Consider the following 14689-nt stretch of genomic DNA (forward strand, 5'->3'; position numbering starts at 1 on the left):
TAATGTTTCATCAAGATAATGCATCTGTAAATGTTTGTGCTACAAATAAAAAGTGGTTTGAAGATATATGTATTGATGTCCTGCCCTGGCCTGTACATAACATGGACACGAACCCTGTGGAAAACCTATAGTGAATATTTGCAAGGCGTGTTTATACCAATGGAAGATAATTTGAGGCCGTATGTAAGCTGAAAAGTGGATGACAGTTTCCCTGCAAGACTACAAATCCTAAAAGAATAAATGCTGTAGAGATTTTTTGAGGTAATTAGGGAGAATGGAGATTGGAAAGTGACTAACACTGCAGTAAAACAACAGGACAGTGAATGTTATTATACCAGTTTCCATTCAGGCAATGCAAACCCCTTATTTTATTGTTTGTCTTATGATGGAAACTACCAATTCCGTTAGGACTGTTTATGTCTTATATGTATCTACTACTTTCATAATAAATTCGTTACAATATGCTACAGACATTGTATTCGTCGGAAATCTGCCTTTATACTTATTTCCACTACTGTATAACTGATGCAGCCCCTATGCTGTATTGTGTAAAGGAAAATCTTTCCTCAGGACGAAAATAAAGTGAAATTTGCACAAGTAGACCTCGTTCCGTCCGGCGATGGACTCAGGTCGGAATCTAGATACGGGGAAATTAAGCATTCATAAAAAAGTGTGGTTGATTGCAGTTTTTTGATTCAATGATATTTACCATCCAAGCCGTTGAACTGATCTTTTGCCATCTCTGAAAGTATTAAAATGTCATCGGGAAACCTTAAGTTTTTTTTCTTCTCCGTTAACTTTAATTCTCATTTTAGATTTCTCATTGAATTACTTCACAACTTCCTCACTGTATGGCTTCAGCAGCATTGGAATAGGCTACAATCCTGCCTCATTCTTTTCTCAACAGCCGCTTTCCTTTCATATTCTTTGGCTCGTATAACTGCTGTCTGGTTTCTACACATGTAGTACATAACCTCTCGCTCTCTGTATTTCGTTAGCGTTACCTTCAGAAATTTGAAAAGGCTTATACAGTCAGAACTGTCAAAACAGTTCTCTTAATATACATATGCTAACACGAAAAAAATTGTGTCTACAGAAAATGTTGTTCTAATTAAACTTTTTACGGGAGAAAAAGTCAGTACAACGACAACACAGTAGTATTTGTCCTTCATTGCGATGGAGGCAAGAAGGGGTGGCGGGCCTGGAGATTTAGAAACGAAGACACAGATGCTGCAGCTCTATGAATCACACCGAAAGAAAAATAAATTTCACCGTTTTTTCTGTTGCTATTGCGTCATCGCACATGAAATGAGAGAGAAAGGGACATTAGGTTTAACGTTTTGCCGACTACGAAATTGCTGCAGACGGATAGAAAAGAATGGAAAGAATGTCCGACGCATCCCAAGCCGTCATTCGATTCAAGGGGAATAATGAAATTTCAGTAAATCGATTTCTTTCTTTATATGTTTTCTGTGGTGTCTATTCCATTATAGTGTTCATCCCAAGTAGACAACCGTGCGAGGTAGCATTGTGGTTAGTACACTGGACTCTGATTCGGAAGGACGACGGTTCAGACCCACGTCCTGCCACCCAGATGACGGTTCAAACCTGCGTCCGGCCACCCAGATTTAGGTTTTCCGTGATTTCCCTAAATGACTCCAGGCAAATTCCGGTATGGTTCCTCTGGAATGGCACGGCCGATTTCCTTCCCCATCTCTGACACAGTCCGAGTTTGTGCTCCGTCTCTAATGACCTCAATGCCGACGGGACGTTAAACCCAATGTCCCTTCCTTCTCTCCTGTTCCAAGTTCACCAGAAGCTGCCTTACCTGTGTAAATGTGTCACCGAAAACCATTCACATCGGGAAAAAAAATAGTCGTCTTTGCGACCAATTTAGCAACATCTTATTTCAACAAAGGCCCATCAGTCAGTATAGAAATTATGAACGTGCTCGAATTTAAGGTCAGATCAGCCTGTTGCAAATTCTGCAGAAAAGCGGACGAAAAGCATCTCGAGCGAGCAGAGCAGCGGATGACAGAAAGTTGCAAAGAGGCCCGCGGGAACACAACTGACTAGAGGTATCTTTAACTTACATACAAAACATATAACCCAAAATCTTAAATATGTTTATCACGAAACCGTATTTTTCAAATTGGGGGGAACATAATTTGAGAAATGTACGTACAGTTTTGGCTGGAATTTGATGCAAGGAATACTATAACTTCATATTTAGTATTACTCTGTGTTTTACCTGAAAAAAATCACGAAAATCACTTATTTTTCATGAGTTCAAAGATGCTGCCGCCTTAAGTTATTCAAGAAGAAGGCGGAAATCCTAAGACTGGATATTTGGACCCGAATTTGAGGGCCACTCCTCCTGGAAACGAGCCCAGAGGCTTAATCACAGCACCAACTCGATCGGTGCATATGAAATGTTCAATGTATGTTCCTTGTCTTGCCTCAAAGGGTGAGTTCTCTATACTTTAAGACCAGTCCTTTCAGCGATACAGAATGCGTTTACTTAGAGTTTTCCATTGCTTTTGTTCAGAACAGAAGTACGACTCACGATTTTTCTGGTCCTGAAGAACAGAAAATCTTATAACAGAACATACTAATGCATAAAACCTTGCGAAGTGACTGTTTTCCAAAGCTTCTGGACACGATGTTAGTCATCCCCTTAAAAGAGTACCCTAGTTGCTCTCGACCGCTTTAGAAGATGTAGAACTTTTACCAGGAGATCATCGACCCTGCTAGCGTAGCTCGCGTAAACATGATAGTGAAACGGTGTCTATGTGCCCATCGGCTGCATGGAATTAGCGCGTTAACGTGGATATAGAGGGTGCCTCAAACCTTTTGAGTCAAACTGAAACATATGACAGTGGGCGCACAACCGATTATATTGAGATAGCAACGAATGGTCGGAAATGCATATTTATCGTGTTATGGACCTACTCAGCGTACACCGCAAAACAACAGCGTGGCTCGCTGTAATTGTTCAAAGCAACAACTGCCAGTCTCTGTGCACATATTGCAACGGCTAAAACAGTTCAGCTGCACTCTCGCAAAGATGCCGGGTGTCTGTTTTGCACTGGAACAGACAACGGGTAATACACAGCGCCACCCCCGCCCACCAAAGAGACTTAACTCATAGCACGTATGTCACATGACGGCCGCATGCATAGCAACGACGCATTAGACTGTGCCGCACCACCATCCCTTGTGGCAGTTGCCCTTTGTGTCAGACAGCTTGTGATGTGTCCATGGTGAGGTGTGTTACTGTATACGGTGAATCACACATAATCAAAGATGGAACGTTACTGGTCACCAGAGTTGACAGAAATGCATTTACTGTATGGTGTGGCAGGATGGTACTGTCTGTCAAGCTGTACAAGAGGCACCGTACCAATTTGAAGAAATGTATCTCCGTGGGCACCAGTTTACCAGAGACAGCGTCTTTCATGCCACAGAAATCCTGGCCAAGTTCTCACCAAATACATGTCCAAACACCAGACTTTGAGGATATGGTGTTGGATCGTACCGCCGACCATCGGGCAGTAAGCACCCATCAACTTGCCCGCGAAACGCAGACTTCGAAAGATATGGAGTGGAGAGTACTGGTGGAACAGGTATTACACCGCTGTCATAAAGAACGTGTGCAAGCACTGAATCCCTTATTCCCTTCTGTCAATGATTTATCCATTACAACGCTGCAGTGCCAAATTTAATACTGCTTGAGTTGTTCACGGATGAGACCCCATTCATTTCCGATGGTTTTTCAACAACCGCAACAGTTATGTCTGGAGTTGAGATAATCCACCCCTCCCACCCCCCCACCCCCACCCCCCCATCGATCAACGATTCTCTGTTGACCTATGGGCAGGCATTTTGCAACATCACCTAGCAAGATCTTATTTGCTGCCTCCACGTTTGACCAGTCCTAGTTACCTAGTGTACTTCCGACATCTGTTGCCACTGTTCTTGGAGATTGTTCCCCCTGTTGTCAGCGAAAGGACAACAAGGTCTCAACACGACGTTGTACCAGCCCACTTCGATGTTACTGTCAACGACAACACGTACTCTCATCGCTGGATTGGAGGGGCAGGTCCTGTGCCATGGCCAGCGCGATCGCCGGATCTCACACTTCTGAGCTCTTTCCTCTGGCGTCACGTCAAGACGCTGGTGTATAAAACCCCACATAAAGGAATGAAGACCTGGTTGCTAGGGTCCAAGCTGTCTGTCTCCTGGTACAATATAAACCACCGATCTTTGAGAGAGTACAGTAGAATTTCTTTCACCGTTGACATGCATGCACCGAGACCGGCGACTGTCACTTTGAACAATTATTGTGAGCTAGATAGCCATTGTATAGTGTACGCGCCCGCATCTCGTGGTCGTGCGGTAGCGTTCTCGCTTCCCACGCCCGGGTTCCCGGGTTCGATTCCCGACGGGGTCAGGGATTTTCTCTGCCTCGTGATGGCTGGGTGTTGTGTGATGTCCTTAGGTTAGTTAGGTTTAAGTAGTTCTAAGTTCTAGGGGACTGATGACCATAGATGCTAAGTCCCATAGTGCTCAGAGCCTTTGTATAGTGTACGCTTTGATTGTCCATAGCACAATAAATGTTAGCTTCCGACCACTGGTTTCCTGTCTCAATATAATCGATTGTGGAACCACTATCAACTGCTCAAATTTGACCAGAGATGTTTGAGACACCCTGTATGACAAAATGGTAGAAAGAAGCTGTAGTGTTTCGGCGTGCCTGTGCCCCATCTGTAAATAAAGCTGTGAGATTTTTTGGTGTATCATCGCAGAGCTCAAACGTGTCTACAAGGAATGGTGTCCCAGTCACAGTCGTGCAACATCGCGCAAGAACGGTGGTCGTAAAAAAGAGGCCTACAGACAGGGAGCAGAGAGGAGAGTCACGCCCTATCAATAACGATCGGTTTCAAACCGGCCAGGAATTCTTGCTCTCAGTGAATGTAGTTTCCGAGCAGACCCTGTAAATGGAACTGCATGAACGGGACATAGGAAGTCGTTTTCCTCACAGAAGGTCATTTCTCGCACTTGCACATAAAGCTGCAAGAGTACGATATGTCAAACAACATAGAAACTGGGCAGTAGTTGACTGGAGGCGTGTAGTGCGCTGCAACGAATCGCAATTTTACCTGCTTTACAGTTATGCAAGGCGTCGACATCACCGACGAGGCAATGAAGCGTCTAGCCCCCAGTACGTCGAAGGGGTAATTCAGGCCCGGAGATGGATCTGTGATGTTTCAGGGGACTTCTTTGTACGATGCTTTGAGTCCACTCGTTCAGGATATCGAACATGAACCAGCAGAAACTTCATGAAACTTCCTGGCAGATTAAAACTGAGTGCCGGACAGAGACTCGAATTGGGGACCTATGCCTTTCGCGGGCATGTGCTCTGCCAACTGAGCTACCCAAGCACGACTCACACCCCGTACTCACAGCTTTACTTCTGCCAGTACCTCGTCTCCTACCTTCCCGAGTTCGAGTCTCGGTCCGGCACACAGTTTTAATCTGCCAGGAAGTTTCATATCAGCACACACTTCGCTGCGAGGTGAAAATCTCATTCATGAACCAGGATGTTTATTTCAGCGTCCTCAGTTACCAACTGTTGTCTTTTCTTTTATACCTTCATGATTATGTTGTGGACATTGCCGTCTTAAAACATGACAGAAGCCGCATTCACAGGACTGCACGCTTACGTTTCTCGTCTGATGAATACCCAAGCACCCTACCCATCTCGACTCATCCGTTAAATGACTTGATATTTAATCTATAGACAATGTTTGAAACTATCTTGAATAGCGAGTGAATCGTTGCAATCAACGTCGCCGCAATTTGATAGCTCTGCGGCAACTAAGCATCAAAGTGTGGGTTCAAATGAATATGGCACACCTCAATAAACTTGTGGACTCTCTTCCTCGTTCAACTGAGGCCGTTATTAGAGACACATGGCGTAAGCGTGATGTCCCCTGCAGGTGATTAACATTTTGTTTGGTGTGTTTATCGCATGCGGTCGAGCACCAATATCGTGCGAGCAATAACAGTTTCTTAGTTTTTCGTAAGAGATAGCTTTATGCACCATAATTTGACAGTGTGCGAAAATTTCCAGAATTATGACATCAATATAAGCAATATTTGATACAACACTGGTAAACAAATTTCCACTTTTTATTTTTTGCAGAAATGAAAGCAGTTGTGCTTTGTAGATTTAGATGCGCTGAACACGGATATCAAGGTGAAAACAGTCTCCCAGCTTATGGTTACAAGTAAATAAGGTGTTTATGTTTCGCGGTGTTACATGCTAGGGCACTGTTACAACGATTTCTCTGCGATAAGTGAGTGAGGAAGACGCTTACAGTGCAGTTTGGCAACACCGCCTTACACCATGACTCATATGTGCACTATCCAGTCATGTGAACATTGTCAAATGTAGAAACCAGACGCGATTTTAATTGACGTTCATCACGGCTCTTGTGCTGCGTTTCTTCACTTTTGATTGTACCTAGCTTCGTGGCGGTTGGCAGTGAATATGTGGGAGGCGATTGTTGACACTGAAGAATTGCGTTATTGCGCATGTGTACACTGTCACAAAAATGCTGTGCACTGGCAGTAACCTGATAACTTCTGTTACATTTGTGTAGATATTATTTGAGGTTCAAGTAAGTGACCATTAGAGAAAGCAATGAAGGAAGCATATACCTTGTGTTTCGGGTGTCGAGTTGCAGACCAAAATACAGCATGGTCTCCTTATGTGTGCTACACCCCATGTTCGTCTATACTAGATTCTTGGATGCATGGTAAAAATTTCTCCATGAAGTTTGCCTTGCCTGCTATTTGGCACAAACCCACAAAGCATGCTCCAAATTGCTATTTTTGTATGATACCTCCTTGAGGAAAGGAATCAATTTGAAGCAGAAGAGGAATATTCAGTACCGTGATATCACGTCTGTCATTGAACCTGTGGCTCATGGCGAGAGATTGCCAGTTCCTGTTCCCCCATATATCCCACCATCAAGTAGTGATTGGGATGATGATGATGAACCTACACAAACAGCCAGAAAAGTGCAATCATCCACCAGTGATAATGACCATCCATTTACACCAACATTGTCATCTGATGAACCACCAAAATCACACAGTGTGAACTCAACGATCTCATAATGGAATTAGATTTTCCAAAGCGTAAAGCTGAACTGTTGGCTTCGTGGCTGCAGCAGTGTAATCTCCTCGCTGACACAGTATGTGTGTCTGTGTTTTGGGAGTGTCAGAAAAAACTTGAGCATCATTACAGTACTGAAGACAACATTACATTACACAGTGACATTGACGGATTTTTGAAAGACATGAACTATAATATTAATCAGACAAGTGGAAACCATTTATAGATAGCTCAAAAACAAGCCTGAAGGCAATACTGTTACACAATAGTAATGAAAGGCCATCCATCCCTGTCTTATATACCGCCTTAGCTAAAGAAAATTAAACCATTTTGAAATACATTGTAAACTGTATTAATTACAAAAAGCATGACTGACTGATATGTGAAGACTTCAGAGTCACTGCGATGCTGTTGGGTTTGCAAGGGGACTACACAAAGTACTACTGCCACCTGTGTGAGTGAGACAGTCGCATAAGAGAAAAACACTACACAGAGAGCATGTCCTCCACAAACAGCTCTGGTGCCTGGGTCAAAAAATAATGCCGAAGGACCTTTACTAAATCTAAACATAATTGTTCGCCCATCATTGCACATTACTATGGGACTCATGACAACTTTTGTTAAGGCTGTGCAAAGGGATAAAGCATAATTTAGTATTTGTATAAGTTTCCACAACTCAGCACAGAGAAAATCACACAGATACACCACCTGTTGAGAGACATGCACTCTGAGTCCACTCTAACCCCTAATCAGCTGCATGTGTGGCACTGATTTCATAATTTGACAGCACTGTTTTTGGGAAACAGGAGAGCCGAAAATTGCAGGGACTTTGTGGACGAACTCATTCACGTTTGTAGGGACAATGGCTGCAACATGACCCTGAAGATGCACCTCCTTTACTACCACCTCGATGTTTTCCCAGACAACTGTGGTGCATTCAGTGATGAGCATAGCGAGCAGTTCCATCAGCACATTTCTCTCATGGAACAGCAGTACGCAGAACTATTGCTATGTTGGATGATTTCTGCTGGATGGTGCAGACATATGCTCCAGACACCACCCACAAGAGGAAGGCAAAGAAACAGTTTTTTAATGACATTCGTGTTCAGTACATATAAATCTATAAAAACCACCTACTTTACTTTTTGTAGATAATTCACTGTGAATCAGTGTAATTAGTGTATAGATGTTAAACCATACACTATATTAACGTAGGAACAGATCTGAATACAACTACTGTTATTAGAAACTGTGGCTGTAAATGTATCTTTAAATCGATTATATATATATATATATATATATATATATATATATATATATATATATATAACAGAGTATAAGTGTGTATGTCTGGGATCTCCTCCCAAACTCCTGCATCGATTTCAGCGAAATCTGGCACAGAAACAGCAGGCCGCATATGCATCAGCACTGTGGGGTTTATGACCTCCTAACTCCAATAGCCTCAGAGACATGGTCAGAAACGTGTTTTTACAGCCTCTGGTGTACAGGCTGCACAGCACAACAGGCATGTTGTGTGGTACAATATTGGCCTGCAAAAATTAACCTGCTTTGCAGGGCAGTGTACATGTCAGGCGTACGAAACGCTTTTCTGGGCCCCGGCATTTAGGCTGCCATGAATGGCAGGTGTGTTGTGTTGGAGTAGTATTGGCCTGGTTTATTAATCTGCTTTTCATGATGGCCTGTGCATCAAGGGCAAAGAAATCGTATCCAAGCCTCTGATGTATAGCATGCCCCACATGATAAATGTGTTGTCTGTAGTATTGGCCTGTTTTATTGAACTATTCTACAGGGACTAAATGAGGCAATGAGGTTGCTTGGGACAGGTTAAGATGGAGGGAATGGACATAGTGAGGGGGAGGAGGAAGTGGACAGAGAGAGGGGAGTAGGGGGAGATAAATTATGTAGGTGGATGATGTAGAGAGGTGGTGGGCAGTTGGAAAAGGAAGAGGGGGTGACGATGGAAAGAGAGAGGGAGAGGAAGATATGGTCAAAGGCAGTGGGGAGGAAGATGTGGTCAGAGAGACAGGGGTAGAAGAAATGGACAAAGAGAGGGGGAGGAGGAGCTGAAGAGACAGAGAGAGTAGGGAGAAGGAAACATATAGAGATGGGAGGCTGAGGTAGGCAGGCAGAGGGAGGAAGAAGTGGGTACAGAGAGGGAGAGGAGAAGGTGTGTTCATTATATATGTTGAATGCATATGTGGATGAAGCCATGGGGAAAAGGCTAGTTTTTAATAACTCAAAGTTCAGGCACACCGTGTTGTTGGTGCCTGATAACTATTCATTGATTTTAATGAGAAGGGTATAAGTGGTGGCATAATACAATGTGTTGCACAGAGCTGAATGGATAGCGCAACATTAGAACAGTTGTGGGATTAGTATAGACCTACAGTAAAATTTCTCGGCAGCAATTATTCCAATCGATTCTCTCCAAATTGAGCACCACTACACAAGCATGCATCAGCGACCTCCACTATGAAAGTGGTCGATTTGTGATATGTGTGCTCGCCTGAATGTAAAATGTTATTAACGTGCATGACATGGACTCTAAATTATTTGGATCATTTCAATTGTGGATAGGGGATTTAGAGGGGATTTCGTTAACTTCATTTGTGCTGTCGTCAGTTAAACAGACAGAAGTGGAAAGTGAGCAATGAACGTTTTGTAACATTATAAACAAGATACTAATATGGAAACAAAATAATGTTATTTAAAATAAATGTAAGAGAAGTAATGAGAAATCAAGTGAATATTTCCTTTTATGATTATTTTGTGTGAAACTGCGGTGCATGGAGTGCCCAGTGAAGTCATTTCCAGTCGATGACACAAACGAAGATGAGGTAATTGTAGTTAGTGCCAACAGGAAGCAGAAGTTGAGACAGTGAATATTAAGACTTGGAAGCAGAAATTTGAAACTCTTTAGAGAGTAATTATTTTCCGCTAACGGAACAAACACGGTGTTTCAGATTCTTTGCATTAAGCGTCTGTGGCTGGTAGGTCACGTCACAGGGGACAACTTTACTTAGAGATAAAATGTGCGGTGACGACTCCCAGTGGCACCAGGCGTCCCTTTGTATTCGTTATGTTCCTGAGAGGCAGCAGAGCGTAAGCACTCTGCAGCGTGTGTATGCCTTGTGGTTGAATCATGTGCTCCGTACGAAAGGGGGTAGGACCACTAAAATTAAATTTCCTGGTTCCTTTCTAAAATATCTTTCTCCGCTTAGAGACACTCATCCTTAAAGTTTTCTTGTTGAAGATCGGTCTATCAAATCTATTGGGACAGATAACATGGCCGGCCAGCGTGACCACGCGGTTAAAGGCGCTTCAGTCTGGTGGTGTTATAGTCGACGCACGAACGATGGGACACAGCATTTCCCAGGTAGCTATGAAGTGGGGGGGGGGGGGGGGGGGGGTTATTCAAGCTGCTGGAGACTCTGTAATGGTATGGGGCGTGTGCAGTGATATGGGACCCGTGAACGTCTAAATACGATTCTGACAGATGACACATAAGGAAGCATCCTATCCGATCATCTCCATCCATTCATGTCCCTTGTGCATTCCGACGAATCTGTGCAATTCCAGCAGGACAATGCGACAGCCCACACGTCCAGAATTTCTACAGAGTGGCTTCAGGAGCACTCTTATGAGTTTAAACACTTCCGCTGACCATCAAACGCCCCAAACATGAACGTTATTGAACGTATCTGGGATGCCTTGCAACGTGCTGTTGAGATCTCCACCCCTTCGTACTCTTACGGATTTATGGACTGCCCTGCTGGATTCAAGGTGTCAGTTCCCTCCAGCATTCCTTCAGACATTAGTCGAGTCCATGCCATGCAGTGTTGCGGCACTTCTGCGTGGTCGCGGAGACCCTACACGATATTAGGCAGATGTACCAGTTTCTTAGCTCTTCAGTGTATGTCTATCGACGAGTTTCCCCAAGGTCCTTATACACCGTTCCTAGTTCTGATAGTCAGGCGCATTAAGTTACAGCAAGGACTATTACGACTTTGTCACGTTTCAGTAGTGACGCAGTGTTGCGTAAAAAAGAAGTACTCTCTGTGGATCAAAACTCGTAGCAAGGACGTAGCATATTTCTGCGTTAGCGATTCGTGACGAATGAGGGCACTATTTTGGCATCTAGATATAAACAAACAGTTCAGAAGCAGCATCGTATTCACGTCCACAGGGAAAATAAAAAGAGAAAGCGACAGATAATTCTGGGATCGCAACGAGGCTACACCAGTCGTCTTCCTATTGCCACAGCCAAAAGAGCAACCAAGACTTCGAAGACGATTACGCTGCTGACGTAAATACGGCTATCAGTCTCCGCTCACTCCAAGTCTTCGATATCTGTTGGAGAGCTTCCAACTTCCTGCTGTAGCGTGTCGCTTTATTGTCAGCCGATCGAAGGTTTTGTCTGCCCTCTTCCACGCCATAGAGACAGTGAGTCTTAAACCAGTGTCATTTCCGGAGTACGAACTGCGAAGAACACTTTTTAAGGTTTCGTATCTCAATCGGTAAAAACAGAACCATTGTAGAAGCACTTTGTAGTTCGTAAAAAAACACCACACATCTCAGTTTCTACGGAAGTTCGCTTCCCGTCACTTATGTCAAAATATGCCTACTCTGGATCTACCACAATTTTTTTAAACGTTTCTTCGAGTTTAGCCATGAACATCATTCCGTGTTCTTTCTTAAAATCCTCGTTAAAGAATGATCATTTTCTATTGGTAAAATTATTTTCAAGTAACCTTTAAATAGTTTGTTTCGTTCTTACATTCACGTGTATATTCTGCGAGGACAATTCACGGTATTTCATCATGTCCTGTAGTGCGTGTGAAAAAGTAAATTTTGTTTTGGAGTACACTGAAAACGAGTATCACAAAGTGTGTACTATATTCTAGAAAATGCATCTCTTAAGGAACAACAGAACTTTTATTTAATTTCTTTCTTTTTATATTTCCTTGTTTTAAACGGTGCAAGACCGGAGAAAATTATTTTCCCTAGAGATTGTTCATACTTATTCGGAAAGTATTCCTCAGAGTAAATGAAGTAACGAAACAAAAATTTTAATAGGATGAAACAAACTAGATGAGGTTCGTATAAAACGTGCATCATAATCAACAGCGAAATCTGATGTTGGTAAAAGTAACAGATAATAGATGAAAAACCATTCCTTTGAATATGGGGCCACGAATGATCCGTTTGCGATGTGACTTCGAGTGTGTCAATAAGAGCAGCCATTAATTTCAGTATTATATATTGTCCTAGCAGTACACATGCATTTGAAATGTAAACTATTCTACAAGAGGTGGACAAAATAATAAGAACACCGGGGACATATACAATATTTATTTATTAATGAGGAATTGGGATACCACTGACTTTGACAACAGCTGCAGTTCTCCGCGTAATAGATTCGTAAAGTGACTGAATAGTTTTTAACGGAATGTTCTCCCATTCCTCTTCTAAAATATCTGCCAACTGCTTCAACGTTGTTGGAGCTGGAAATCTGTTCCTCACTCTCTGCTCTAAAACCTCCCATAACGGTTCAGTGATTCTGGATTCTGGCAATTGTGATGGCCAGGGAAGATGTTTGATGTTATTCTGAGGCTCCACAAATCACGCCTGTGCCTTACCGACAGCGTGTATGAGCGAATTATCATCTTGGAATAGGGCAGTGTTTGGTAACAATATGCTAGTCATAACAAGCACTTCACTGACGAGGATGTCTATATACTCATTCGCAGTAATTCGACTAGTGAGGGTACAAGCAGGACCAGCTGAATGCTACGAAATAGCGGACCAAATCATAACGGATCATTTCCCATGCTTGCTTGTACGAAGCAGGCATGACAGATCGTAGCTTTCTTTTGGGGTTTTCTATACATAAACACGGCCGTTTGTAGGAAACAATGTCAAAGATCATTCATCGGACCGTACCACATTCTTCCCGTCACCAAGTGCCCAGGTTTTATGATCGTGGCTGAGCTTCTTTCGCAGATTTCCTTTTGGTATCTGTTAAGGATTTCGCTACTTCAGCCTATCCCTGAATGTTACCCTTACGAAGCTCGCGCCATACTGCTTTTTTTTCACAGTATTACTCAAGTGAGTGTTTAGCTTTACAGTCACATTTGCCGTTGTATCTTGATGTTGTCGGCCACAATCCTTTTCAATGCTCGTCAGTCTGTGTCAGTTAACTTCGGCTTTCGCCCACTATTCTTCCTCCCCGTCGATATTTTACAGTGTTTTGTGTGCGTCACCATTACCGTGGATACCGTCGTTCGTGGATCGTTAATCAGTTCAGCCGTTTCATCACAGATGCTACCGATAACCGCTAACTACGCACCAGCGATTTGCTCGGAAGTCTGAGGAAACACGTATTTCACAAATCGCTTGTGTTCAACGTCGCGGAACAAAGCATATAGTGCAGGGGGTCCACATAAGCTTCAACTACTTCAATGAATCATAATTTCCCTCTGAAAGCTCGTAGAAATGGGAAAGTTGTTTTAATGATCTCAGTAGCGCTGGGAGAATAAGTAGCACCGCCCGTTGCCGGTAAGTTGATTGTTTTCCTATGCATGGCGTCTATTGTCCGACATTATGTCACGCTTGCTCGGCTTGTGTTAGTTCGTTAGTAGCCTCGTCGGTCGCGGTTTGTGAAGTCTGAGTGTGTGGTTCAGACCACGTGAAATAACGAACAAATTAGTGATTCGTTCACAGTCTTTAGCTGGTAGAAACATGGAGTACGCACTTAAAAGAGCGGGTTTTTATCGTGAAAACATATTGGAAAAAGATTCGTTGGTTTCAACACAACGAACATTCCGGAGAGAATTCAATGTGCGCGATATTTCAACAGCGCCAACAATTTTATCGATTGTAAGGAAGATGGAGACAACTGGTGTTCTAAACAGTGACAGTGGTAAAAATAGGCCATCTTTGAGTGCTGGGGTTATTGATAATGTTCTAAGACGCTTGGAAAACGTCGAAGAAAATCGTTGCGTCCATTGAGCCAGGAGACGAAGCGAAGAATTCGGTATAAGAGGAAAGAATATATTATTAAGTGCTGTTATAACACATATTTACAATTAGCTAATACACTACACCCATTAAACTAAAAGGTGTTGAAGAGTATGTTGAAAGTATTGTAAACAAAGTGCAAACTGAAATCACACACAGGCACCAAAAGAAATTAGAAGCCATGCAACTAAAACTGCATCAGCAACGTAACAACCAACCATCCAACGAAACACAGCTTTATGAAAGAGTCAGTAACGAAACTGACGTCACCTACAGTGAAAAGGAATACCATCTACTCAGGAAAGGGCTAAAACACAATGAAAAACCCAGATTAAGTAACAGTAACCTCAAAAATCTCATCATACACATTAAAAAAGCAGCTGATTTAGCTGTCCTAAATAACACTGAACAGACTGTCTTAGCACACAACACAAATAAAATTATTCATAAAAGCATAAGTAA

The sequence above is a fragment of the Schistocerca cancellata genome, chromosome 5, assembly GCF_023864275.1.
Source record: "Schistocerca cancellata isolate TAMUIC-IGC-003103 chromosome 5, iqSchCanc2.1, whole genome shotgun sequence".
NCBI classification, from domain to species: Eukaryota; Metazoa; Arthropoda; class Insecta; order Orthoptera; family Acrididae; genus Schistocerca; species Schistocerca cancellata.